Source organism: Hirundo rustica, chromosome 3 (genome assembly GCF_015227805.2).
Source record: "Hirundo rustica isolate bHirRus1 chromosome 3, bHirRus1.pri.v3, whole genome shotgun sequence".
Taxonomy (NCBI): domain Eukaryota; kingdom Metazoa; phylum Chordata; class Aves; order Passeriformes; family Hirundinidae; genus Hirundo; species Hirundo rustica.
The window spans coordinates 45327250-45354927 of record NC_053452.1 but is presented as its reverse complement, the minus strand read 5'-3'; the positions used below and the strand labels follow the sequence as shown (position 1 = coordinate 45354927).

Sequence of the window (27678 nt, the reverse complement as noted above, 5' to 3'; positions counted from 1 at the left end):
ACTTGTCCCTGTGCCCATCCCCTCATCTTGCTTTCCACACAGCCCGAGCAAGCAGACCTGTGAAGGGTGGCCTTGCAAGGAGCTGGTCTGCACGCATTTGCCAGGCTTCTCTTCAATTTAGTAGATGCTGAAATAAAGAAAAAAGCTCTTTTTCTAGTCATTTCAGTCCATTCTCCCATCAGTTGCAGAGACAGCTGAGGGAGAAGCAAGAATTTTCACCCATGTCTCATTTTGGGGAGGCCTTGCCCATCTCACGGCTGGGTGAGTCCCTGCTCTCTGTACTTCCACTGCCCAGGGCACACGGTGCTCCAGATACCGCGGTGCATCTGCCTCCCTCCTCTTAGCAGCCTGTCACAGCAGAATTCTCTCGCCATCACTGAGATTCAGCTTTTTTCCTCAAGGGTCTGGTCAGCATCAGATATGCACATGTGCAACATCCATTTAAACCCATAATAAATGTGCACACACATTTTGTGTGGTGACTGGCCCCCTGACTCACACAAAAATGTATTTTAAATGGGCTTGGAGGATTTGGGCCGTCATTAAATTTCAAGGAACAAGGTCCACTCCTGTATTTGTGTGCACCAGGGACCTGGGGTTGTACGTATCGTGAAAGACCGAACTCACGCCGCCCTTGCTGCATCCCCTCTCCCCAGCCACCTCCCCGGAATGAAGAAACACGAGACTCCAGCACTTTCTTGGTGGCGTAGACTTCCTGTTGCAATCCACCTCTCCCTCGCCAGCACAGTGAAATCTGCTTAGCCTTTACTTTCTCACACATGTTTCAGATGTGCAGGGGTGTGATTGTAAACAATGTCATTGGCTGTGCCAGAGCTGTCTGCTCCTGCCGTGCTCCCTTCCCAGCACCCCAGGGGTTCCCGTTACAGGGCGTAAAGCAAACAAAGCAAAACAGTAATCTGCTGTTCCAATGGCATTTTTTTGTTTTTAGAAAATGTTAATGATAGGTTATGTGATTACCCTAGGTTTGGCTCCACTTACTCTTTATTAAGCACATCTGGTATTTAGTAACAGTGTAAGTAGCAGGAGTTTTTCTGGCGCGCAAATGAGATTATCCAATGTTGCCATGCAGTATGGAAACTCCTCAGGGAAGCCAGTGAACTGTGCAGAGATACAGGACTTTCTTTTTGGCTGGGCATGCAGCCAGAATAGCTAAAAAATGTGGATTGGCACAGAGCTCTTGCCACGCAAACACTTCTGGAAATTTCTGTGTTCAGGCCTGCCAAATCCTTCCTATGTAACATGAGTTTCTGTTTTCCTCAGCAGCCCGTCTGAAGTCCGAGCTCTCCTGTACACTTTAAAAAGGAAAAACGAAAAAAAAGCTCCAAGGCAATCTTTCAGTCCTGTTTCCAGCATGCCACTGCCAAGGTAACAATTTCACCGAATTAGGGGGAATTTCCTAAAACATTTCTTTGAGCTACATTGAGTGCAACATGTGGGAGACAACTGTGTTTCCCAGAGAAGAAAGGAGAGCTGTCTCACTCATGGAGACTGCTTAATGTCTAGCAGGAGAAAAACAACCAGCCATGACAAGAAAATGTTTTTTAAAACTTGGCGCGAGAAGCAGGTTTTATTTATTTTGAATGCCTTTTCCAGTCTGGTCAGTGTAGTGTATGAAGAGAGGGTTGGTGGAGGGAAGCTGGTGTTTTTGTTAGGGCCCAGGGCTTGGAGTCAGGAGGTCTGGGTTCTATTTCTGGCTCCACTGTAGCCTTCCTGTGGGACTTGGGTGAAGCTCTTGGAGGTGAGTTGTTCCAGTCTCTGAACTTCTCGATGCATTTAATGGGAGTATTGTTTGCCGGTTTCATATGTGTTTGTGTGAACTCAGGCTCTGCGGCCAAAATTATTAATCCTCCACGTTTCTTAAGGAAAGAACTGGGAAGGATATGAAGCAGGAAAGCAAATGTTCGTTTGTTGCTTGACTGTGCTTGGCTGCGGCTGTTGCAAGACACTGGCCTTTGGATCTTTAAACTTGGTTGCTTTGTGTCTAGGGATCTTTGTGGGTGTTCCTGACAAACCCCTGTCAGTTTTGCCTCTCCCACCCCTAACAATGGGACACATGCATTTATACTGCAACTTTGTTGACTTAGTGATGGTACCCTTGGGAAGGAGTTAGTCCAAATAGTTTCTAGACGTTTTCACAGTGAAGAGAGAATTTAGTGTGAAGGCTGGCCATGAGCAGAGAGGATTCATCACAGCAGCTTGCATTGTGCACTATTTCTACACGGCAGTGACCAGCTGTAGCACCCAGTTTGTTCATGCCTGTCTTTCCTGTGGATCAGCTGGTAGTGCAGCAGGGAACTACCTGGGTGAAGCCCAGGAAGGGAGTGCAAAGCACCCTAACAGGCACTGCTGGCTGCTGCCTGGTGGCTCAGCTGTCCTCTGCGATGAACTTCTGATGCAATTTCCAGCCACAGAAAGAACATCTCATCCAAAGAGCTGACGCGACTCCAAGCTGCATACCAACATAAGTGGAAGAGGGGATCTGGCTCTGCTACTGCGTGCTTTTGGCCACAGTAACCCTCCCCACTTCCAAGAGGGACAAGGCAAGGGACAACCAACAGCCCTTGATCTGTGCAGCACCCACAACATTCTTTGGGAAAGTGGGGAAGGATTAGTAACAATGACAAAACAGGCATAGCTATGCAAAGGACAAACAGATAAGCTTGGGATTTTCCTGTCTGCTGACCCACCCTCTGATAAGCCAAACTAAAAACTCTCCATGGGTTAGCTTGTGCACAAGCAGAGCTTCTTTTCAGCCCAGTCTTGCTTCTGTAAACATCACTCCCATGGCTGTGGTTCCTGTGGCTGTAGTGACATCCATATCTTGTCAATGACATTTTGCCGAGTAGCTAAAGGATAAGGGTACAGAAAGTTTGCAGGGAAGTGGGGTGTGAGGGAATAACACACAATGAAAGAAAGGGAAGGACTGCAAGAATGGGGAATAAGAATGTGTAAGAGTCAAGTCTCAAGAAAGAACCTAATTTCCTCAGGGATGCAAATATGAAAGAAGAGAGAACATCAGACAGGGAGAAGTGAAGTGGAGAGAAGAGCAGTGGAGGCCAAAGAAACTGAGGATGACAATGGCCAGGAATGAATGGAAACAACCAGAGAAAAAAATGAGAGAAGTAGGTAAAACTGTAGTGTAAACAAAAGGTGTGACATAATGAACAAGAGAAGAAAATTCTTTTTAGAAGAGGGAATGCAAACCAAGACAGGGGAGAATTATGTGGAGAAAATAAAAAAGCCAGAGGTGGAAGGAGGAATAATAAGACAGAGACATAGGAGAAAGCAGGTGAAACAAAGAGCCTCACACTGTTCTTAGGTTAAGTTTGGTGGTTTTTTTTTTTTTTTTTTTTTTTTTTTTTTTTTTTTTTTTTTTTTTTTTATTAGTCCAGCATTGTGTTGCAATGTCCCAAGAGGCATTTTGTTTCTGTGGCTCTTTTGACCACTTATGGCTAATTATTCTGGGTTCCATGACTAAGTAATTAGAAGAAAAGGAAAAGAGCCTAAAAGTCACCCGGATGTGTCATAAGGCTTTGTCTGAAGGACTGCTCCCTTTAGAGGGAATTGTTTCTAGAAAATAGCTGGGATGCTGACATCCCCAGTGTACATGTGGCTGGCCTCTGTGTCGCCTGAGTAAGCTGTAGGGGCTCAAAGATTTCTGAACCCTCCCCACCCACTTTGCTGCAAATTACTCTGTTCTGCTTGGGAGGGATGATGAGGAAGGGAGGATCCTAGCAGAATCCTCCTGCCAGCATGTCTCAAAGCTGGCTCTGATCCTGCAGGATTTGACCAATATTTGTTGAAAGTGGAACAACTCAGAGTGCTGGGTGGCTTGTTCCTAGTCCCCAGTCAATGGGAAGTGAGAAAAGCAGAAACAGACAGTAGATTTCTCTTCTGATCTAATACTTCTTTTCTTCATATGCTTTGCTCACGTTAACTTGGTGCCTTTCATTTACTTATTGAAGAGAGACATAAGTGTTTTATATTCAGGAAGCATCTGACAATTCCTGAATTCTCTAAGGAACCTGAAGCCTGGAAGTAAACATCAAAGGAGAGCTTCTTCTCTGGAATTATATAATCTCTGTTATGAATATGGTAATTAAACAACACCTTACAGTAAATGGGCAGAACATCTTAGTTAGTATAAGCAAGGTGTGTAACTGCACTGTATGTCTTAAATCACAGTTTTGTCTAAAAAATAAAAATCTGGAGCAAAAAGCATTCTGTGCTGGACCAGGACATCATAGCCATGTGCAGCCAAGCACTGAACAAACACAAACTTACTATGCTGGTTCAGATATGTTTGACACATTCTGGCAGATGCTGAACCGAATCAGGTAACGTCTTTCCTCCAGTCAGCATAAAACTGGCATAAACACCACACCGTGTGCTCTGACTAATTCAACAGAAACATACTGGTGTGCTTATGCCAGATACAGATCCAGTACACACGGGAGGTGCTCCTGCAGTGCCAAAATCTCGTATTAATGAAGCTGGAATCAGAGCCATGTGCATTAGCTGCATGTTTTGAATTCTTAGGAGTGGCAACCATTCATGGTAGGGGGCTTTTTCAGAACAATCATAAAAGGACTTTTTTCTTTTTTTTTTCTGGGGTGACAAAATTGTTTCCTTTGTTTCCAATAATCTCAGCATTTAAAAATACTGAATTGGTCCTTTTGTTTGCTGCATCCATTTATTGCAGACTGTAGTCTCAGAGCAGCTCATGTTAGGATGACCAGTCCCCCCGCCTTCCATCACACAATTATGCCAGTTTGTTTAAAGATGTTGACCAAGCCTTACGTTGACTGCCTTGCCATGAAAGCAGTTTGCCATACCAGAACTGTTGCTTAAAAATCAAACATTTAAATCACTTGAGACTGAAGGAAATAATTTGGTCAATTGAAACACTCCCCTTGGTTTTTCTTGAAGTACATATCCCAGCGATGTGCCAGAATGGCCCTCGGTATTTTCTTGTTAAAGCTTCATGAGCAAATTGGAGAAAAGCTTAGAATAATTTCTTTACCTCTGAGGAAAATCACAAATTCTTAGCATTGTGCTTCACTATCCCTGCTAGAGATGATTTATTCCTGAGGCTCATAAAACATTCTTGAAAGAGTAAAATTTTTGCCTTGTGACTGCAGCATATTGCACCAAATGTCGGACACTTTCAAAACAATTTCCTGAGAGGATGTGAAAGGTAGATTGGGTTCCAAAGGGACACATTTTTCTCCTTTCCTTTCATATTCCCAGGGTGCCTTCCCATTTCTATAGGAAATGTAGTGCAGAACACTAATCTTGATCAACTAAAAGGAACACTTTTTCTCATTTCAAAGAGGAAAGCAAATCTCAAAAATTGAAGCTAAACCTGGTAACTGTAATAACGCTTGGCTCTTACATGCAGGTTTTCATCTTTTAGCCACTTTACAATAAGTAATGAATCCTCAGGACTTCCCTGTGGAGTAGGTAGCTGAGTATTATTAGCCCCCTTCTGCAAATGGGAAAACCGAGGCTGAGATGTTAAGTACCTTGCCTAAAGCCAGCGAGGGATTCTGTTGTAGAGTTGGGATCAGAGGTTAGGAGTTCTTGTGCTTTCAATTCCCGTAGCTATTGTGTCACTTAAGTACAGAGCCATAATTGAATATCGTAATGACCCGGGGGTGAAGTGATTCCAGCTACTCAGATCCGAGCACGGCTCCTCTGATGGTCAGAGACTCAGTGGTGAGGTGGCACGCAGCCGGACAGAGCATGAGTGCCTAATGGGTAGGATAAAGAAGTGTCATTCTCTTTGGCCTCCTCAATCTTACCACTGGGCAATATTCACCTGGCCAGGTCTCAGCTCAGTTTTTTGGGTGACATAAGGCCAAACCCACTTTAAGGCATAAGGCCAAATGTTCACCTTTGGTGGGTGTCTTGCCACTAAGAAATGCATCCTCAAAGGCATGTCCTGCTGTTAAGACCAAGGTTATTGTTCATCTAATTTTGTGACACCTGTTACAACAGAACAGGCAAGTCCCTTTCTAGATATGCTTGTGCAGGAGTATGAAAGGAAACCCAGGCTCCTGTGCTCTGGGCTAAAGCAGATTCTCCTCTACCTTTAGGAATAGAATTTTTGTGTTCTGTGGTCATCACCTGAATGGGAGCACAAGTCCTGCTTTTCACAGGGCTGCTAGGAGAGTTCACAGATCTCAGCCTTGCCCCTGACCAGTGTGTGCCTTAGACAGGGAACCATATCATAAAAGATACTGTAACATGAAAACCAGGAGGAAAATTAACACCAATTGCCACAGAGTTGCTAACAAGAATAAAGGAAATGTATTTCCATGAATTCAGGAAAGAATGCTCCATTTCAGTGTTTCTCAGGCAAAGAAATGCTTGCTTTTTCTTTTCTAAATGTCTACTTCCATTAGCAGTATTTCCTGCGTATTGTTCAACCATGTTTTTATCACATCAAGATGCCATCGGGTATTAAAGCCTAAGAGCCGGCTTGTATCTCTCACTTGCTGCCAATGTATATTGATGTGGCGTAGGATGGCACATCATAAAGGGAAGGTGCTTAAAATGCACTTGTTCACTAATATTTTCCTTCTGACCCTGCCATTAATGTGGAATGGACACAAATCCATCCACAAACACACTGACTCCAGCTCTGCACACAGAGGATATATTATTCCAGTTGGGAACTGGAGTCAGTTTTGCACCTGACATGGCCTTCATTTTGGAAGGGAATCAGAGGTTTTGGAACTTGAGACTGATCCACACCCCAAGTTTATTTTGTTTATACATAGGAAAAATGTGGAAATCCCCAGATGCTGCTGGCCTGGATAAGAATGATTCTTACACTGAAAACACAGAACCATGTTCTCTCTGAGAATGAAACTATGAACTTCTCTCATTCCTATGAATTTTGTTGAAGGATTTTGCCCTGAAATACACCTAGTTTTACTAATTGATCACTAGGGATTACAAATATCAGCCTTGCATTAACATATAAAAGCAAAATAATAGAATGATCTTTTCAGTCTCTGACTATTTCTAGGAGTTCTGCAATGAAGTGGAGTGTTTAGAGTAAGCAAGTTTGTGTGATAATGCCTGAGTCACATTAATTGGATTGTCAGAGACCACTGGACCCCACCAAAAGTATGAGAGAAGCTGGGAAGGCAATGAACCTTGCAGGGTACTGGTGCTAACTGATATGTATCTTGTAGTTTAAAATTCAAGAATACATATGCCACCTAGACCAGACTATTAACTTGTCTGGAGTCTTCTCAGTCAGGTTTGTGTCCTCCAGAGAGGTGAGTGCTCCACTCAGCAGTGCTGGACGCTGAGGAGCCTTCCTGTGCAGCATGGAGATACAGAACAAGTTCTTCATGCATGATCTGGAGATCACTTCCCATGGTCAGTGTGCTACATGGTCATTTGCTACAGAGGAGGTTCTCCACATTGCATTTGCTGGCACTGGGATGTTTCCAACTGTGCAAAGTATTTTTAAAGCACACAACATGTCTGTAAGGGCAGAGTATGCTTTTAATATAACATAGTATGAGCATGTGGAAAAAATAATGGAGACTGTTTTTAATTCAGAATTCAAGCACAACAAACTGTATTTACATCACAATTTTTAGAATGTGTTTTTCTTAAGAATTTAATCAAATATTAAGGAAACATAAACACATATGTTAAAAAATGTACCAATGTCCTATAGATTGCATAAGAAGGACTCCTTTCACATTGGTATTGCATCATAATCCCATGAAGTCATCTTTGTCCGCGAGGACGATTGGGCTTATAGTTCCCTCCTTGTTACAGGTGTATGTGCTGCAAAGGGAGGGCATGTCTGGAGCACTGACATGTATAAAGTGTGTTGAAATGTATCTTTGTGTGAGCTATTTGACTCTTTCTTGCTTTTTCTTTGAAAGGGAAATACGCTTTCTCCTCCCGTACTGACACGTGAGCGACCTCAGCTAAATCCTTTGCTGGAAAACAGAGTTCTTTGGTGATCATTTTACCTCTTCACAAATCAAAGAGAGGGTAATACAATTATATTTATGCTCTCAACTGTTTTATGAGGCTGTTGTAATGAGACTATCCATTTGCTTAGCGTGTATTTTGGGAACTAAAGCAGAGGAGCCAGTGTTGGGCCAGGAAGCACTGAGCAGTATGGGTGGATGGAAGAGGGCAATGGCTTCTGGTGACCAAAGGTGTAGAAATGAAGGAAGAAGTTAAGAAGCCAAATGCTGTCCTCTTTTTTTTTTTTTTTTTTTTTTTTTTTTTTTTTTTTTTTTTTTTTTTTTTTTTGTAGTTCCTGTCTCATTCTTCTTCCCTGTTTCACTCCTTGAGCCTTTCTACCTGCTGGAGGGATCCAGAAAATTCTCTTGCAGACCACCGCCCCCATGTCACCCCCACAATCAGCCCTTTCTGAAGCTACTGCAGCAGTCTCCAGGACTCTGCTGGTGGGGAATGAAGAGCAGAGGAGGGAGGGATGGCCACAAACAGCACTGTGCCCTGGCAGCTCCTGGCAAAAGAGAGGCAGAAACACCAGGGAACGCCTGACGAATGTGTGAGGTTGCAGGTGGGTGCTGGTGAGCATCTCAGGGGAGCTTTGTGCCATGTGCTGCTTGAGTAGGTATGGCCTAACATGAATGGACATGGATTTCCTTCATTTTTGCTGCAGTGAAAGGTAGGGTCAGTTACTCAGTCCAGTCAACACCAGCTGCTGTAGAAAGATTGCCTTGAGAGTGGCCTGGGGAAAGATGTGGTTGAGAGTATTGCCTTTTTAATCTCCACAGAGCACGTAACTGGATTTTCCCAAAGTACCAACCCAGCTTTTGGGCTGTTCTGTGAAGCTGACCCTCTTTGGGAACCCTGAATGACGTTCTTAATATTCTTCTCAAAACTGCCAGGAGTTAACCCAAGGACCAATAATATTACTGGAATATCGGCTTCTATTTTTAAGTAGTGTCTTCCGAAATTTTCCCTTAAATATTACCTGATAAAGGGGGAATAGAAGGAAACAATGTATTGCCCTGCATAATTCCTCATCACACTAGTTAAACATAGGATAAGGCTGGAATTAATCTACTTTGTTACAAATGGATTTTATCTTAAAATTTTATCTGGGACAAGAACGCCCTTAGGTACTTTCACAGTTCTGACAGCAGTATCCTGTGAAATAAACTGACAGGGGATTATCCCTTACAGGAAACTGAGTGCTGAAGCAGGAAGCTGCACTATCAGCTCACAGCAAACCAGTGCTCTTGAGTGGTTTATGTGCAGTCAAGCAGTGGAAAGGTTTTCCATGGTAGATGGTATAAAGCCAGGACTATAATAACTGGAAATTACTCTGGATTTCAAAATCCTTCTTCTATGAGGAAGCCAAATTGCTCCTCAGATAATTGCATGGTAATTCAGTATCTCTGGACTCCTTTCCCGCTCATTTCTTGTCTTAAGGTGCTGGTGTTGGTGGCACTATGAAGGAATTTACACACTGACTGCAGGGCTAGTGGGTTTTGACAGCTACTGACCCACCGTGCATCCTTCACTCTGACTCAGTGCTGTCTGCCCTGTAGAGGTGCCCTGTAAGGCTTCCTTAATCCCCACAGAGCCCTCTGGTACTCACTGAACTCCAAAATGTTGTCATTAAAACAGAAACATCCATTATATTCCATGCTATGACTGATAACCCATTTTATTTTCCAGTCCCATTTTGCTTGTTTTCCTCTGCCAACACATCACTTAATAAAGGAATTGGAAGGCCCTTCTTGTACGTGATGAACAGCCAGCCCTTTCTCAATGTGTGGCCCTCGCCTGGACTTGCCATTATTTGAGGTGTAGATGGGTTTGTGTACAAGCCTGCGCACACACGTGCACGCTTGCAAAAGCACACGCTGGGTGAGCTCCAGGCTAGCCATTAAATTTCCCCTGCCATTACTCTACTGTACATATTCCTAGTAGATTAGAGCAGAATTTTTTTTATACGCTCTTCTATAAAAAGTTGTGCTATATTGATTGCAGCACAGTGAGCTGCTGTGGTTGATATCCGAGCGCTAACCCAGATAGGGATTAGCATTACATCAGCCATCAGGCGAGGGAACCTGGCGAGCTGCCAGCCTGTAAAAATGGAAGACATTTGCGTCACTGTTCCCTTGGTAATGCTTCTTGGAGCCGTGTCAGCTGTCCCCCGAGGTTGTTTCCTTAATACGTCAACAGACATTCCTGAATCTTTAATGCTGAATAGCTCTTTTTCCTCTTCCAGAAACACTTAGGTGACAGCGTAGCTAGTGTCTCCTGCTGCCCTATGTATTAAAAAATTATATATCTATGTAGATGAGGCTTAATACCTTTTGGGGGAGGGTCACAGCAGTTACAGTCAGATCTGGGTGAAGCACAAAGCCCGTCTGCAGCGGGATTGCCGTTCGGATGCACCGAGGAAGCAGCAGCCTTGGTTCAAAACCACTCCTCCGCCTGCGGAGCATCCCCTAGGAGGGAGTGAAAGCATCTGCGTTAGATCAATTGTTGGAATTTGCTAACATTTGGGATAAACTATCTGACCTTGCTGCAGGAATTCCAGTTCCACACAATAACTTCAGGTTAATGCCCGAAAGCTGTGGGACTGTGTGCGCAGTGACCTCTAGCTTCCGGAAGACATTTGTAAGTGCCAATTGTGAGGAAAAAGTCTGAGGTTTTATCCGGTGGCATTTTCACCTTTCTGCTTCTCCGTGCAGCCAAATGATATTTTCAACTCGAAGAATTAAAATGCAAGTAAGATACACTGAACAATATTTGAGCGTGTGCCCTTTCAGCTGAAAGTAAACATCCGCTATCAAAAAGACCTTTTGTTCTTAGGTGACAGTTTAAAGTTTGCTGTGGTAATTAATCACAGACTTGTAGTTTAATAGTTCGGGAAGAGAGAGCAAAGAAATAATTCTAAGAAATCACTTCGTGAGTAACTTAATTTCGGTCAAGGAGCACTACAAAGCGCTCACGATAATTTATCACTGTTGTATGCATTTCACGCAAACCACCGACCGAGCAGAAAACCTTTTACTCTGCTGGTTGAAACTCAGTTCTGCCAAGGGGACAGAGAGCTCTGTGAGTCTGCAGTCTTTAGCCAGTACTGAAGGATTTCCAGATCCCTTGCTGGAGGAATTTGACCCCGGCGCTGGAACTCGTCTCCTGCGCAGCCCCCCACGGCGAGCCGGCGCGGGGCGGAGGAAGGGAAGGAGCCGGGGAGCGGGAAGGCCTGCAGCCGGGAGCAGGGAGATCCCCGAGCAGGCCGACCCCACAGCCTGTGTGAGCGGCCAGGAAGGTACTGAGCCCTTCGGGTGAGGCGTGCGCACTCGCCCGTGCACAGACACTTGTGAGGGAACTGATGCTCTTGCCTGAGCCCTGGGCCTGTTTGTCCTTACACTTGGCCACTGCCCTTGTCTCCAGTTCTCGTGGCCGGCTGTACCCTTGACAGACGGGTGAGGAGTGACTCAGTTCAGCGGGTGAACATGGAGTACCCACTACAGCAGCATCCCTAGGGAGGAGCGACCGTGCCTTCCACTGTCTCGGAGTGCCGGCAGAACTGGCTTTCCCCTTAACCTGGTGACACCTGAATCCCACACAGAGATAACCAAGCTCAGCTGCTTGCTCTGCACACCAGCTTCCCTCACAGAGCCTGGTGCTCATTGGGTTGGAGCCAGATAGTGATGGGTCCTACTCTTGGCCCCATGCTGCCACCCTTCTGGGAGAGCTGGAAGAGGGAGGTAGGAAAAATGTGACTCACGAGGGCGATCCGAAACTGGGACAGGGTCATGTGCTGGAGGCAGGTGGAGAGTACTGATGTACAAACCCAAGGGTGTTTGGCTGGAGGTTACCAGCCCGGCAAGAGGCAGGAGCAAGGCCTCAGCTGAGCAGCTGGGCCTGAACACAGATGCCAGAAGCAGAACTGATCCCAGCTATAGCTGCTTTTGCCTCTTGGCTGCTGCAGAGACAGGACTGTGGTTGCCTTCTTGAGAGAGGTTGCCTTTGTGCTGCAGGGACAAGAGGCTGAGGCAGGAGAAGCCCCCATAGCAGGATCATCACTATGGGGAGGGCAAAGGGAAGGGAAAAGTTTCCTTCTCTGAGAGAACTTGTAATTCACCCCTCCAAGGATTGCCTCCTTACCTCCATTTACCTGCTACGAACCCCAGATTTCTTACCAAGTGAAATGAGCCCTGAATCTGACTTCAAAGCCCTGACCCTTCCTACTGTCAGCCCTGTGGCTCCTTTGTGTCTATTACTATCACATATTTCTATATATAACACAAGGCTCCTGTCTGCTGTAAAGGGTGTTTTCTGAGGTAAAGTTAAATTCATAGCAAAACCTTTAGAAACAGAGCCTTGAAAACACAATTGATCCATCCTGACTGCTTGTCATTATTCAAAAAGATTATTGAATGAAGGTCAGCTCTTGAGCAGGTTTGAATTTTTATGGTTCTATGAATTAACTTTCTCCTAGTCCCAGAAAGCTGCAAGTTGAGGTCTTTTGTACCACCAAGAGCTAGGCTTTGATAATTCCAGTGATACCTGAATCCCTAAGACATCTGTCACTCAAGAGTACTGCTTACAGTCACCAAGTAGCTGCAGCTGAAAGAGGTGGCTGCCAGCTTGCCCTTGAGCCCTGCACTTCCTGTCGGCTTTCCAATAGTACTTCCCCCCTGTTTCTGGGTGCAGTTCAATGCTCCCTGCCTATGCACCCAAAGATGCAGCCAGAGCCTTGCCATTGACCTCAGTGAATGCAGAAGTACCCTCATGGCACTGGTAATGACCTACAAACCCCCAGATAAGTTCAACTTTTTATGTCCTCTTCCCATGCTTGATGCCAGGATGAAAACCTTCAGATGCTGTGCTGACCAGCTTTTAAATCTGTCTGAAGCAAGAAATCCTCTGAGGCTGGCACAGATTTGACACATGATGTTCTTTTGCCTCATTAGGCATGCCAGCTTAATAGGAGTAGTTTTGATCCGTGATATTCTGAAACAGATCACTGAAACTGGTTGCTGGAGGACTAGGCAGTATCTTGCCTCTGTTTGTGCTGCTGCAATACTCCATTAAATGAGCCCTGGATGCAGTCTGGCAAGCTAATGTACATCCATACCAATTTGCTAGGCTGTCTGCAGGTATTCCCCTGGGGACTGGATTCCATGGTGATTTACAGTTAATCATTGTTTCCCCATGACTTTGTGCTTTTTAAGCCAAATGCTCAGTATTCTGTGCAGGTGTCATATGGTGCAATTTCCTGCTGTGGTAAGCAGAGAAAGTCAGTGGCAGCTCGAGGAAATACTGAGTTAGGAAAGCGTGGGTTTCTGATGGTAAGCACAGGTCCTCAGGTTGCAGTCTGAAGGACATAGTTGCTTTGGCTTCACTTGTCTTCCTCTGTTACGGAAAGATAGCACTGGCGACAACTAGCATGTCTTAAAGACCCAGCACTGAGCCTTTTGTTTTCAGAGTTTGAAATGAGTCACCTACAGGTGAGTCAACTCATCAGATGCATGGAGAGGGTGACAGATGCTATGGTAGCAGAGGAGGAGTTGTGAAAGAAGGGTATCACATGTCCTTTTGTGATGCCAGAGTATTTAGAAACTCAGGCCTGGTTTTGGGATGGATACTCAGCCAAATAGACTCATTAAAAAATGGCTTGTCAGCTAACTGTGTTTGTCCACCCAAAGCAGGTGCTCTGTGTTCAGCTGTTTCTCCTAACACAGGAAAGAAGCCTGGTTCACCTCAGCCAGTCAGCTCTGCTCAGAGTGCAGTGCAGGAAATTCCATAAATATCAGGGAGCTTGGGTTAAAACACTGTGTACAGAGACTTATTTGAGATTCCAGATGTTTTGAATTGTCTTTATGAAAATAAAAGAATCTTTCAACACTTTATCCATATTATAAAAATCTGCTTTGTTTGTGCTTGTCCAAAATTCATATTTGTCCTGGACATTTCATAGGTCTGTGCTAATGGATATTCACAGTGCTATGACTCCATGTGTCAGTTGCAGAAACCCAGCTTGTCCTCCCATGCCCTGACTTAGGAAATCTCTTGCTGGAGACTTGGGCCAGGACAAGGAGCAAATGAATGTTTCCTTGCGTAGCTGCAGAATGTGGGTATAGTGAATGCTTGGGAGACCAAAGGGCAGATAGCCACGCTGAGTGGAAACACCGGTTATTTCTGGCTAGTACGTGCCTCATGTGAGAAGTGCATGCTGTATTTTTGGACGCCTCTGACAGCGAGTGAGTGCTCTTGAAGGCATGGATGTGAACAGGACAAGAGACAGGGAGATTTCTGGACCTTGAGTACACCCAGATAGGATGTCTATGAACTTGCCCTGATGGGTCAAGGAAACAGTACTGTGGGTAATGAGTGCTCTGTCAAGCAAGGCAATGTTTCTGATTGGTTTCACTGAAAAGCCACATTATGAGCCGGGTATGGTCGTGAGACGGTATCATGGTCATGAGACGAGCTGGTTCTCAATGAAATCTTCCAACCAGCTTGCCCACAATAAACACAGGCAGCATGTGGCTGATGATAGGAATAAAATAAGGTAATAAAAGAAGGTAAGTAAGAATATAATACAAATGTAGAATGGGTATAAGTCAACCAGGACTTCAGAGAAATTCACAGGCTGCCGATGGCTATGGACAGAAGTGGATATCTGCTGTAGGGATACAGGCGGTGGATACCTGCTGTAGGGATCACTGGTTGGCATGGCCACTCTCATGTAAGTGGAAGGCTATGCCAACAGGAGAGCTGCCACTTCTCTGAGCTCTGTGCTCATCAGGTCTTCAGTGTTGTGAGTGCAGTGGGAATCAGTCTTAACTATACCTGCCTTCACAGAGCCCTGTAGGCATGAACGCGGGTGTTGTCCACTTCCTTTTCCCTTTCTCTTGGTTTTTGTGAAAAATTCAGAAGCTACTAATAGCTGATAACTTCTCTTTTTAAAATCTGTGATTCCTGCTGTTGCAGTTGCCAGTGGAAATGATCATGTTCCCCAGACCCCACCCTGGACTAAGTGTCTTTGGTGGGCTCCCATCTTCTATGCCAATAATGGTAATTCCTTCCAGGCATGTTGCTCCAATTCTACCCTTCCATTCTGGGGCTTCCTTCAATACAGTAATACATTTCCCTCTTATTTCCCCCATTAATTTCTGTAGGAAAGACTTATGTTCAGATCCCTGTACTGGCTTTCGATATGTAGCAGATTTTGGAGTGGGATCTTGAGTGAACTGCTGTCTTGATCATAGGTTTTGGCATGGGTGAGTGAGAGTAATGATTGCCTGTGTGGAGCATGTTACCTGAAGATGTGTCTCAGCAGGTGCAGGGTAAGAGTCATCTGACCAAATGTAGGTGTCACTATCTGAGTATTCATCTTGATTCCCTTTATAGGCAATAGAGAAAAATAAGCACTTCTGGAGTGTGATTCATTTTAGTCTAAAGGAGATGTATAAAGTAAATCAGATGATTCACACCCCAGACATGCCTCTTTATCTGCATTGAATATGAAAGGTGACTTGCTCAGATGTAGATATCTAAAGCAGAGTGAGACAAATCCCACTCAAAGCATCATCTTTGAAATGGCAGCTCTGGAACATATGCAGAAATAATGTCCTCACAGCTAAGCAGTGCTCCAAGAACCTCATCCACCCTCTCTACATCTTTTCTCTACACCTGCCATTATGAGAAGTGTTTTATTGTAGAAGATATGCCACAAGAAGAGTTTTTTTATTTGTTGGCTTCTTCAGCAGGAACATTAGGACGTTGTTGCAGGTCTGTAGTGTGAAGGGGAGCAGAGGAGGTCTGTGGGTCTGACCCACTCAGAAAATATGGTGCAAATGTGGAAAGCATGGTCTGTAGTTCAAGACTCAGTACTGTGGGAAAGCAGCACATTGAACCTTCATGTTGCCATCGTGCATGTCTCTTGCATCTCATACAGTGGGCCAGGGAGTATTAAACACCAGTCAGACTGAAACAGCTTCTAATCTTTGTCTAGAAGGAGAGAAAGGTTGTAGCTGGGAAAAAGAGTTTGAATTGGCCTGCTGCTGTTTTGTGTTTTGTAGGAGAGCTTCCCCATGCTGCCATTTTGAGCTGAACATTGGTGTCTCTGTCCTCCATGCCGACTTCTGTCCATCCATCCTCAGGGAATTCTTAAGCTCTGACTGTGCTGAGTCAGTCAGTGCTTGACAGCCCTGATACATCCTCCTGCTGACAGTGTGAACTATTGCAGTGAGCACAACAGGAATAACGAGGCCTGGAGTCAGATTAGTGGGGACGCAGGCTTTAGAGACATAAACAGACTCCTCTTCTTGTTTTTAGGCAGTAATGTCCTATGGGTATGTGCATTTTAGAGAGTTTTCTCCAAGTGGGAATTTCCATCTGGAAGCAGCATTTTAAAGAGGGCAATCAAGCCAGGGCCCTGCTGGCATTGGATGGGGAAACATGATGGCTCATCAGTTTCCTTCATTGGATCGGTGCCACCATGGCTGCTCACCAGCCGCTGGATGGAGGGTGACATCTGCTCAAGGTGATCCCTAGGCAGGAAAGGGCATGCAGAAAACAGGCACAGCCAGACCAGATGTGCAGTGACACTGTTTGTGATAGAAGTGGGACAGCAATGTTGTAACCACATGAACTTTAAAGGGACCCTGATCTCTGTGACACAGTTCCTCTAGTTCCAAGGGCAGAGGGGTGTTTCCTGCAGCTGAAAACATAAAAAAAATTAAAGGGGACAAAAAGTGCTGTGTAGAAGCAAGACACTCTGAGATGGATTTTAATAAGTTTTTATGATATTATACTTCCAAAATTGCCAGGCGTCAGTGATGGGTCCTTCATTTGCTTCCAGATATGCTGGCTGTTAGGGTGCAATGCCAGGCTCTGTGTTGACTCAGGCTGGAAAATATGATTTTTGGTGGTTTTGTTCAACCTAACTGTGCCCTGAGATGACTTAACTATCTGTAGGCCTTTGCTGTTGTTTTGTTGAGCATTATATGAAGCCAGAGGTGTTGTGAGGGGACCTTCAAAAACATCTAAAAATGAAACATTTGCGTTTCACTGTGAGGTCTGGAGCTTAACATCTGAGGACTGTACTGCAGAGCTGCCAGGTGAGAGTCGGTGGGGCTCCAGAGGTTAGCAGGGTGCCAGGATCCAGAGCCAGCAACCTGGTGACACAAAGGATCAGAGCAATGGCTCTTGCCTCAGTGTCAGGTCCCCAAGAGGCTGGGAGCTGGAATACTGGAAAAACAGGACAGATCCCTTCTCTTTCCCAATCAGTCCTCTGTAGCAATCAAAGTGAAAGAATGGCATGTGACTCTAAGCTGCTGGCCTAAGCTCCTTGACAAGTGTTCTGGGAAGGGACTTCCAGCGGTCTTGCAAGGCCCATACCTCTTGCCCAAAGGACTAACAACCCTGTTGTTTCTAACTGCCTATGAGACATGGAAGAAAGAGCCAAGATTTTGGTGCACATCTTTATGTGTGCCAGTTGTGATAGAAGATTTTGTGCTCCTCCTGTTCAACAAGAAGAATTCCTCAGGAAAACAGCCCCACAACCTTTTAGTGTTTAGATGCTACAAATCTCCATAATGGTTTTCTTCTGATTTCTTGGGCAGGTTCGTTTTTGATTTTTCCACCATCAGTGACGAATGCCAGCCTAAGCTGAGAATAATGTTGCAGTGACTTGAATTATGCATCTAGTAAAGTGCATGGGATTGGCAGGATGTGGTATGAGGGAACCCTCAAAGGTTTCTATTAGGATCAGGAGGTTCCTCCTCAGCCCCCCTCTCAAAACAAAATAAGAAAAAGAATTCTCACACGCAACCCAAAGAGCAAATCAGGTTTACAAAGTTTAGTTCAATACTTGAAAAAAAAATCCAAATAAAAAAAGAATATAAATACTATGGACTTTTACTGCTAAGTGTACTTTTAATACAGTTTTGACTTTCACAAAAAGTGCAAAACAAAACAAAAAAAGAAAGAGTGTAGTAAAATTGAGGTAATCTGGGATGTAGATCAATGCCAGAGGATTTCAATACTTTAATCATGAGTTTTTTAACCTTTCCTTCTGTCTCCACGTTTACTTGGGACTTTTTTTTTCCCCCCACAGCAGAACCATTGTACTTCTTGCTGCATTCCCTGTGGTATGGGCAGATGGATCTGAAAGTTATCAGTGAGAAGTGAAAGTAACGCAGGTAAATGAATTTGCTCCCAAGTCTGGGAGGGGCGCATGTGGGGAATAGTATTTCATTGCACAAATTCCATACTGGTGGAATGTGGTTTTTTCCCCCTGAAATTATTACTTCATGTGATTAAGGCTTGTGCAAATGGAGGTTGACTGTATATTTACTCAAGGTAATGAACACAGATTACATTTTGGAACATCTTTCTAACCCTTGAGTAATGTTGACTTGTTCCCATTCCCTCCCCTTTGACTATTATCTCTTGTTTAGTGTTTCTTGTTTAATCTGAGAGGCTAGTGGGTCATCTTCTGGTGTTGCCTGACTCAGTAATGTGGCTAACAGCCTGCAGAATGTGTCAATACAAGCAGGACAGAACTGAGTAGCCAACAGGATTGAACAGGATGGACTGGTTACAGAGACAGTGAAGTTCATCAGATAGCAAACTATCCAATTACGTTCTAGCTCTTCTGTGGAGTGGCTGGTTGTTTGGTTGGTTTTTTTAAATTTTGATTAATATTTAGGCTGCAGCCGTAAAATCCCACTGTGTTGGTCAGCAGGTGTTTGGTTAAAACTGTTTCTGGATCAGATACATATTATTCATATGACTTTGGGTATCTGAATGTTTTCAGAAGTACAGACCCATTTGGAGGTACCTTCATTTTTGACTTTTGTGCTTCAGCCTCTTGGAAGACATTTCTGAAAATTGTCCCCAAACTGGTTCCCATAGGATTCAGCCAGAGAAAGCAGTCACTTCATTCTTTGTGATTGCATTGTAACCTGGCATAACTAGGTCCTTAGTCTCACTGTCTTCCTGACTTCTTCCCCCTCTAAGGGTATATTTGCCCTTTCTGATGGAACTCAAGAAGATTTATTCAGTAATGCTGAGAGTATTAGAGAACTTAGACAAAAAGTAGCACTAAAGTGAAAAGCATTAGCTGTCTTCAAATACCACTATTTTTTTTTTTCCTCAGTGAAGAGCTTTCGAAAAGCCTCCCTGATTTTCATCTGAAATTAAAATTCCCTGCGCAGTATATTAAGTGTCTAATTATGTAATTCATTTTACAGCCTTCCTCTGAATGACTTGATTGAAATGAATGGTTTTTAATCTTGGGGGGTGGAGGGAAGGAAGGAATAAATGCTTAGAGGTTTGTTCTGTTTCAGCACTTGCATTTTGAAACCTGAGTTAGATGTTTAAAACAAATGTGGGATGTCTTTCCTGGAATTAAAAACTGGCCACTTTTGCTGTTTGATAACACCTTTTGGGATGTCGTAATTGTGTGTGTGATTGACAGGTGGTTTAAAAGGGCAATTCTCTTGTTCAGGGATGCAAAGGAGGGCAGCAGAGGAAAGTGTGAAGGAAAGTGTTCTAACTTACAATCTTATTAGTTGGGCCGTTAAAATGCAGTCAGTCATTCATTAAAGCTTATTCATAAAACTCATTATTCATTAGAGCACTTAGGAGGTGGGGGGTAGGGGGGAAAGAACTGAACAGCAGCAGTCATTTATTTACACGAGCAATTTCATCATGGAATTAGATCATGGGGCCAGATTCGCCTCTGCATTTTGGCAGTTCAGTTTCACTGACATCATGGAATAACTACCAATTTAGACTAATCTGTGGCAGAACAAAACCCAGCCCATAATGCTTCTTTAAGAGGATGCCTTGGGCAATTTCTTTGCTGTCTTATTGCTGGCTAGGTCTTGGGAAACTTTACAAATGGATAAAAAATTAAAGAAGTATGAGAAATGGATCTTCTCACTGAGCAATGTTCAACTGAATCATTCCACTGAGATAGTTAGTAGAAGATGGATTTGGAAAGCATTCACATTAATAATTAGTATCTCATTTAAAAGAGTTCTTACCCCTGCTGTTCTGACAATTTTGAAACAAACAGTTTAGATTTTCAGTCCTCACATAAAAGGTTTGTGGTGACAGGAGAGGACAGGGAGGGATAACACCAAAGCTCTTCTTTTGTTAATATGATATACAGCATATAAGGTCACGGTAGTCAGTAATGGGAAAGAACCAGTAAATTACTGAACTCATGCCTTCGCAAGAAAAGGTGTGTTAGCTAATGACCGTACTTCTTCATAGCAGCACTGATATTCTTCTTCCTGATTTTTAGCTGGATCTCACTGATGGAGCAGCCTTATGAGGCTGAAGAAGTGACTTAGCACCTCTTAATTGATACGCACAAATGTCTGCAGGATTTCTGCCTGGGAGTGAATGTCATGCTTTGGAAATTTCAGGCAGAATTGTTAAAACTTGTTTTCATTGGCCTTGCTCATCCTAGAAATCTTACATGTTATTTTATAATTTGGGTTCTTACTGTACAACTGATATAAAAGATATTTCTTCTGTATTAATGAACAGCAGGTTAGGCGACAACAGTAAGGGAAGCTAACGCTTTTAAGGCATTCCTTATCTGTACTCCAATGCCACAAGTATCAGAAATGGGATGGGTCTGGCAAGAAGCAAAGTCATAGCACAGCTGCTCTGTGGGTCCTTGGCCTCCACCATTTCTGGTCCTGGGTTGAAGGACTCAGCACTGGGCTATGGCACTAATCACATGGAACCTGAGGAAGATACTGATCCACACATCTACTAAACCAGGTGGTATTTTGGATGCACAGCATGAACTTGAGCTTTTTTTGGGTCTCTTGTTTTGCTTCTTTGAAAATCCTTCTTCACTGTCACCTTGAACTCTCCTTGTGCAGGGTGATGATGTAAGCCCCAAGGAAACAGCCATGAGGAAAATCTGAAGCTCGTGGTCATGGGGCCAGGTTCTCTGATGACAGAAAGAGGAGTATTTCCCCTGGAGTCAGTGGCCTTATTCTAGCTGACAATCTGACCTATTGAATTTCCAGTTCCTTTTGTGGGAACAGCTCAGTGAATGATTTGATCTGAATTTCTGGGGCAGGGCAAGCCAGGAAGATTTCAGACTTTTAATTGGCAGTATAATGTCTTTAGAAATCCAGCCTTTGTCATTTTACCTTCTGATCATCTTTCAGGCTGCACAGCCATCTCTTGCTTTGACTCCTGTACAAAATCCTCAGTCTCCATTATAATAGTCCTTCCCTAGCTGACTACTTAGAGTCTGTCCTGGCACAACAAAGGAAGACCTGGCAGTTTCCTTTTGGGACCAGCTGTGTGAGCTCCAGAAGAGAAGGTAGCTCTGCTGGAAAACAGGAGAGCTCCTTGCCATCAAAGCACTCCCAGAGCAGGAGGTAAAGGTAAGATAAAGAAGATAAGAACCATCAACCAGCACTGGCTCCCTGGTTCTGCCTCAGGTTCGTATTCAGTGCCAGAGCAGACATTGGATACTGTGACAAAAGAGACAAGGCAGCCATATACCACAGACAGCTGTGAAGACTGGAAAAAAGAGGCAACACTACACTTCCCCAAAACCCAGAAGTACAGAGAAGACATCACGGGCTCATAGCAAGTTCTTGCCCCAAAGCTGCAGAAAATAAAAGAGGAAGTATTGGCAGTAGCTCTGCTAGCCTTTCCTTAGAGTGACAAGGGGTAACCAACCCGTTGCTGTGGGACCTGGTAAACAGGAAGAAAAAAGAAGCCCATTCCTGCTGTTAGCTGTACTGGGTTATAACTCCCATGTGTTTCTGCACTATCTGGATGTAAACCAACTGCAGACTGGAAGAACTCCATGAAAAATCCTAGAAATGTCTCAGAAGCATTTCCAGTCCTCAGAAAAATGACACATAGGGAAGGTATCCTCCCCACAGTTGTATAATCGAGAAGCTGGAGAAACAATAAATTGGTATGCTGCCAAACTGTGCAGAAAATGGCTGACTCATGCGAGTATGCAATCTTAAACCTGAAATAATTAGTGTTAGATTCGTAAGTGGGAAAAAAGTGCAATGAGACTGCTGAAAGAAAAGCTGTCCTCAGTGATAGTACATTATAGGAGTGTCTAAAGCTGCTGCAGAGCAGAGTGTAGGTGGGGTAGACATGGTTAGTTCAGAAGTTAGAACCGAGAAGCATAAAGTAATATCCAAAGCAAATGCATAAATATGAAGCAGAAGGCATCAGGGAGGACCTTTAGTGCTGTGAGAAAATTGTGCACGATAGAATGCACAGCAATGACATTAATATGGTGCAAAAGGGCAAAACCAGAACTCTGAGCTATGTGCCAAGAGAGAGCAGCAGCACATAGTTAGAAAAATGAATGCTAAGGAGGCAGTAGGACATTGCTACATGTATTAGGATGCAAAGGCTTCCTCGCAGCTATGCCAGAGGAGGGAAAGGAATTGTAACCATGCAAAGCTGAATTAAAGAAGTGCAATGACCCCGTGCCATTAGACAAAGTGAATTGCAGGTTGAATCAGTGATGCTGGCAAGTCCTCAACTTCTAGCTGCATCCAGTAAATTGTCACCATACAGGGGCTTTAAGTTTGAAGCAAACAATTCATGCGGGCAATGGATGCAGAACAAATTAAAATGAAAATAATTATGTGTGCCGAGCTGGCAATATTCACTATCATCCTTGCAACGAAGCTGTTGGGAGTCATATCAAGAAGTGTTTGAGGGGGAGGATGTCTTCCAGGCATACAATTGCCTTCATCTATTTCTATCTTTTCAATTTGTGCCTCCAGGAATGACTACAGAATAAAAAGAACAAATAATTGGAGCAGTAGAGGGAACAGAAAAGGAAGACATTTTTAAGTAATGTTAAGTAACAAGTCACACAGGCAGCATGGATGCTGAGATGCCAGACAACCTACCCCTTTCTGGAACCTGAAGTACCTTCAACAAGCAGGAAAAGGCTGTTCAACTGAATTCTTACCAATGAGGGAATATCCATGTTGGTGAGAACAAAGACATTAATGGTACCTAGGGTGTTGACAAAAACTTTTGGGGAAAGAAACTACCTTGCCACATCCAGGAGAAGAGCATATGCAAATGGTTGTGAACACTGCTGGGATCAGGTGTGAAGCAGTAGAGTGTCTGTGCTGTCAGCAAGATGAATTAAGAGAACTCTGAGGGATCAGTGCAGTGGCTGTCGTGTTCTGGGGATGGAAGAAGCTGAGACACACCATGATCCCACCTTCATCTGTCACTTAGAATGAGTCTGGGAACAGACCTAGTGCTGAATAGAACCATCCTGGTGTGGGGACTGTTTACAGTATCCTGTATGAGACATCTGTTGATCTCCCAAGAGCCCGGACCAACCTCAGCAATTTCGAGCATACAGAAACCTCCTGCTCTCAGATGCACACACTCCATCCAGAGTCTGTTGGGATTTGCAGCCTATCTGACAACTTTTCTCCCACAGCTTTCGCATATGTGCAAATCATTGACACAGCTCCTGAACAGATTTGCAATCAGGACAACTGGTACCATCAGAGAATACACCGATTGCCCATGTGAAAAAACAGACACCTAATTATCCTACTTCTAATAAAGAGACAGATACATAACATATAGCAGTTCCACATCTTAGAAAAAGACATGTTCCTCTTACTAACCTACAGCTTAATTTTTTTTTGTCTCCAGTAGAACAAGGAGATACCTCCAAACAGAAACTTTTTTTTTCTATAGGAAAGGACTGAAAGCAGGGGGAAATGTCTCCATTTTCAAGACTACTGGATCTACTAAAACAGATTGAAGGTAATCACAATACCCAGGTGACAGGGAACAGACATTTTCTTTGGAATTGTCCAGCTCTCCTCTGGATCTGCAGTCTGTGCAGAGGAAATCTGCAGTCTGTGCAGAAATACTTTGTCCTGACCAAATATGACAGAGGCTAGCCAACATCTGGTGGTCTGTTGTGCCATGTTTAGGGCAACCAACAGTGAAAATCAGAAGCACAGTGCTCTTTCCACAATCCATAAGGAGAACACAAATTTGCCTCCCAACCCCAAATTTGGCTATTTGGGCTGCTACTCAGACATCTAGTCAAGTGGGTCAGTTTAAAGCAATGAAGTACTTTAATAGTCAGAATATCCTATGCAGTGGGAACACATCTGTTTGCTTGCAATCCATCCTCAAATGGACTCCCTTCAGTTACCGCCACAGCATTGCCACCAAACGGCAAAGTCAAATTAGCACTTAAAATGCCTGAAATTTTATTAATGCCAAAGAACATGAAGAAAATACATAGCACCTCTGTTCTTGGACGGTGAAACAATCTCACAGAAAACCCGACTCAATCTCCTTCCATCGTCTGGTGCCGTGTGCAGTGGCATCACTAATGTGACTAACAGCAATGAAAGCAATCGCGTACAGAAGAAACACGCGAAAGGCAGAGCCTCCCATGACTGATGAAATAAAGACGTCACAGAACTACCAGCAGGACAAGGTATTTGTATCAGATTATTTCTGCTGGACATACCATGTTCTGGGATGCAAAGTATTTTATTGACCATGTAAGTTCTTGCTCACGTAATATATAATTTGTAAATATGTATTTCCCTGAAATCTCCAATACATTAGGTTGCTGTGCACAGAAGACACAGAGATTACAGTGAATTATGCACTCTGCAGACCTGATTGAGAGGGCATGGATCAAAGCAAAAGAGCCGTGACTGTGGGGATAGGTGTGGTACCCCAGAAATACATTGCTGAAGAGCTCAAGCAGAATGCAGTCATCTGTGCTCACAAGTGAACGATACACCAACTCCAACATGAAGGCTGCTTTCAGGTAGTAACACATAAGGCATGAAAGAACAGCCTCTTCAGACACAGAAGAAAATAGCCTTGCCTCCCACAAGAATTGAAGAGGAAACAAACAAACAAGAAAACAAACAAAAACCCAAAACAAAACAACAACAACAAAAACCCCAGCCCAGTACATTAGCTATAAAACGAGGCATATTAGGAATGTATATGTTAAGGTTCTCATGGGTTATGCTGTTCATGTTTAATGCTGTGGTCTCAAAGGTGACTAAAGCTACAAAACTGAAGCACCCATTTGGGACTCGGATATCCCAGCAGAAGACAATGTGACCTTAGCCAGCAGTGAATGAGGGGCGCAGGAGGCACAGGGGGAGGGATAAACCTGCAGCATGGAAAGGCTGAGCTGCAGATAGCAGGCAGCTGCAGTCGGGGTGGGAGGCAGAGGGGAGACAGGGAGACAGGGAGAAGCAGAGTCCCAATCTGTAGGGGAGCACAACCCTGGGCTGTCAGGCTTCCCTGCCTGCTGAGGAGCGCAGGAGGAGTGACATTTCTGGTAGCCCTGGCACTGCACCTTATAAACACATTTTAGGGAACTGTACTGAGGGCAGGAATAAGCAACTGCTGTTCATTCTGAAGGACTGTAGAAGACAGTGTGCCTACAGCAACCTTTTCAAGCTTGAGCACTTGGCCACTGAGTCTGCAAAAGTTACCCCAAAAACTAAGGCCACTTAACATCACTCAGCAAGAGATACATGCCCTCTCCCCAGTGCCCCCCCCCCCCAAACAATAAGATGCCCGCTAATCAAAAAAGGACCTAAACAGTTTTATTTTCTACCTGCTGTAATAAAATGAGCCTGGTTGATTGAAAACTATTTGGGGAATGTATTTTTATGGGTCTTCTGCTAAGGCCAAGAAATGCTTGGGGTGCCTGTGGGATTTAGGTGCCAGAATGATGAGTAGGAAGAGGTGTGTCATGCTGTCACTGATGACAGAGCTACCGCCTGTCATCCAGTACTTCTGCACTAGCACTCCTAAAAAGGGGTTCCCTATTGCTAGCATTTCTGCCCTCACATTTCTGAAGCCCGTTCTAATTACTGAAAGTGTCACCAAAATTGCAGTAACACTGATAGTTTTATATAATAGTTGATCCTTTACAGAGAAAATTCGGGGTGCCTTTGATCTGGATCATCTCTCAGGTGTTTAATGTCTATCTTGATATGACATAAGCCAGGCATAAAGGTTAGAGAGAGAGAGAGAGAAAGAGAGAATATTTAAAGAATGAACCAGATAAAACAAGATGTCAGCCTCCAATTGTACATTTCTTAGGATTAGAGCAGACATATTGCTGGATTCCAGGTCTTCACTGGCACTCATGACAGAAAGCTGCTGCAGATAGGGAGCTCTGCAGGGTCTTGTCACTCAGAGTGCAAATATGATCTGAAAAGTGTAATGTCTTTTTCTTCTTGTTATGGCTTTGGGTAATGCAGATATGATCTTCAGCAGCACCTGAATAATAAATCAAAACGCTGGCAAAATAAAAACTCCCCCCACCAAAAAAAATCCACCCCCCTAAAAAAAACCCCAAACAAATAAACAAAAAAGAGACAAACACAATAACTCTGCGACACAAAATAAAGGCAGTCAGCAGCATTTTTATTGGTTAAGTGATTTTTTACTGTCATTGATGTCAATTGGCTTTAAAACAAAGCTTCAGTTCCATAGTGAAAAAGAGTACATTTGCCATGTTGGTCAAAATCATGAAATTTTTGGACACAAAATGCATAGCCAGTACAATTGTGGTCCTATTTCTGTTTTAAATGCTTAGATGACATTATGAAAAAATAAGTCAGTAACTTACTTTAAGGACTAATGTCTGTAACAAGCATAATGCACAGAGCTCTCCTTTGGCACTGTGGTCTCCTTCCACCATCTGCTGGGCTTCCTTTGCTATTGCAGGAGTTAAAGATCAAGTTCTTTTCTAAGATTATAATTACTTATTTTAATCTTCCCTTTATCCTTCATCTCTCATGTTTCTTTTGTCACTTATGAGGCCCCGAACGAAGCAGTATTGCTAATCCTTACTGAAATGTATCTACCAGATTTATGGCCAGATGAGATTTTTTTTTTTAAGATAAAGGAAAGGTTTGCTCTGATTTTGTAAAGATAAAAAAAAACCCCAAAAATCCCCAAACCCCCAGCATTTTGGGTTAATTTTATTTCTAAAATGAAGGAACATTTTGCTGACATTTTGACTGTAGGTTGTTTCCTATACCTAACAGACTCTGCTTTAATTCTGTATTACAGACCTTAACAGGATGAACAGGAATTTGGCTTGGACTTCATACCATAAGCAATGACTAACCAAGTATCTCCTGCAACAAGTTACTTATTAACAGTGATTCACAACTTAGAATCTATACAAATGTTTCTTCTTTTAAGAGTCCAGGATGAATCTGCCTTGGTACCATTTAGGTGGAGAAAGTATTTCCATAACATAAACTGGGTATATTTACATAGTTTGATCAAGAGATGAGAAATGCAGTATTCCCCTTCCACACACAAAGTCAAACATACACACACCTCCGTGTTATTTTTAGACTTACTTTTCTTAGTTGCAGCACATTTTAGAATGCCTTAGAGTCCAGACTATGGAACTAGCCAGCATTTATACATTTACTGTCAAAAACTATATGCCTTTATGGGTATGTGAGAGGACCTCATGTGAAAGCTAAAGCAGGAATTTGCATTTTGGCTAAATCTAGAACAGGTATTATGATAGTTTGTCTGAGAACTTCCTTGCAGAGCTGACCAAAACCTGGGAGCTTGTGTGAGGAAAAC

General features: G+C 43.6%; 1 long non-coding RNA gene across 1 annotated transcript; it reads left to right on the top strand.

Annotated features, from left to right (window-relative positions):
• Positions 1-1280: 1280 nt before the first annotated feature.
• LOC120750689 (uncharacterized) lies at positions 1281-21345 on the top strand. The gene is made up of 3 exons (XR_005700103.1): positions 1281-1386; positions 18131-18215; positions 21216-21345. It is a non-coding gene; the product is annotated as an uncharacterized LOC120750689 (long non-coding RNA).
• The last annotated feature ends 6333 nt before the right edge of the window (positions 21346-27678 follow it).